The sequence below is a fragment of the Tenrec ecaudatus genome (genome assembly GCF_050624435.1).
Source record: "Tenrec ecaudatus isolate mTenEca1 chromosome 4 unlocalized genomic scaffold, mTenEca1.hap1 SUPER_4_unloc_13, whole genome shotgun sequence".
Taxonomy (NCBI): Eukaryota; Metazoa; Chordata; class Mammalia; order Afrosoricida; family Tenrecidae; genus Tenrec; species Tenrec ecaudatus.
In genome coordinates this window covers 12,481-14,560 of record NW_027457590.1, presented here as the reverse complement: position 1 = coordinate 14,560, position 2,080 = coordinate 12,481, and positions in this window count along the sequence as shown.

The window sequence follows — 2,080 nt, the reverse complement described above, 5'->3', positions numbered from 1 at the left end:
TCAAATAAGTAAACAAATAAATGAGTCTAGTAAACTAAAATCAATGACCTACATATAACATACTCCACCGAGAACAAAACAAATATACTCCCATTAAGCCGAGGTTTATTTCAGAAATAAAGTTAAGCATGAAATAGATGGAAATAGGAAAGGAACATAGATAGATAAATACAGATAGATGATAGATACAAGATATGGACAGTATATACACAGAAAATAGATGATAACTTAATCAATTGTTCAGTAGATTGGTAGACCAATTAACAGATTTATGATAGATAGATGATAGATAGATAGATAGATAGATAGATAGATAGATAGATAGATAGATGGATAGATATAGAGCAGAGATTGGAAATGTATAGAAGGATGGAGAGGGAGATAAAGAAACTCGATCAACAAACTCCAGTGTCATTGTGTATTCAGATTCGGGGATTTGGGCTGAGTCCAGGCAGAGGGTGTTCAGATAACGCTTTTTTCTATTTGAGATAAATTGAAGACTAAATGCACAAACTACAACATGAGGTGTGTCATAAGGAGTTGTACATGGATGTTATACAACAATGACTCACTCTTCAAGAGATTTTCTTAAGAAACTGGGTCTCCACAACAGGAATATATCACTTATTTGATGCGTGTGGTGATGCAGATAAAAGTAGGTAAGGAAAGTTATGTGAGACCAGAGTGTAAGCACCATGAAGGGAAGGTTGGGATGCATGGCACAGGGTCTCAGGCCAAACAGGCACATGATCCTGATTCAAGACTCAGTGTGTGATGAGGAAGATACAGGTTTCCTAGCAGAATTGGAGCCTCCCCTATCTCATTTTTCCCTGTGTCGTGGTTTTTAGTCCTCTTCCTGCCTCTGAGAACCAAGATTAAGATGTTTTTAGCATGACCGTCAACTCCAGAGAACAGAGGGAGGAGAATGAGGCATGGAAGTAGGACACATTCTCTGGGTCCTTGTTTGTTTCTTGGGAGACCCCAAGTGCATAAACCACAACCTGGGGTGCTCTCTCCTCATCAGGAGAAAACTGAGGGGAAATGCTTGAATTTTATTTTCTCTTTATTTTTTTTTTGTGGATTGCATGAAGGTATACTGAGAAGATTAGTGTTCATTCAAAAATGCATGCACTTTTGTTTCCTTTCATTGACTGCAATGCACACAAACTCCTGTTACAATTACCTTTTCTTTCCAAACATTATGAATTTTTCCCTGGATAAATGTTGCCCTTTTAATCACAGAAGTTTGATTGTTCTAAAGTCATTGTATCTCCCCAGGACTATTGCTCCCTTGTAGGCTTGTCAGTTATTTGGCTGGAAGTTTTTCCAAGGGCTGAGTTCTGTCCCAGACCTGAAGGGAGGCTGACAACCACAGTCTCAGGACTTCCACAAGTCTACCAACCAGTAAATCTATTCTTTTTTTCTCTTTTCTTTGTGTGTGTGTGTATGTTTCTCTCTGTGTGTATTGTTTCACTTTTTATCCCACTCTTCCTAAGACCTTCTAATGCTATCTTTTCCAAAGAAATGGGTACTGATAGTAAGGCACCATATGTTTCTTCTGGTCTGAGAGTTCAGGAGACTCGAATCTATGATTAATTACAGCATTGGACTAATGGTTTCCATCTGTCTTCAATTATCATCACTCTGGAAAGGGAGAAACAATTAGCTGCACTTCATATGTTTTAATGTCCCCAGTCACTACTCTCAAAACCCAGACGTAGGACATTGTCTTTGTGGGCTGTTATGTCAGTGGTTCTTTGTGTTCCCCGAACCCCAAGGCCTCCTCCTCAGAGAGAGAAAAAGTTAACCCACTGATTGTTTTCTTTAGTTTAGATCAGAGTAGGTCAGAGAAATGTTTAGGGACAGATTATATTTCTTCTCAGGCAGCAGGAAGCACAGGGCAGACCTGGGTACTAGGAGGTACCTGAGAGTTTACTAAGAAGGGACCATTTGGGAAATCAGATTCTGCAAAGTCTTCACTAAGGAGACAGAGGTACTCTCTATCTGGACATCATTCCCCACAGACAGTAAGGAGGGACCCTTTGTGACGCCCCAGGCTCCTTGGGCTGCAGATTCACAC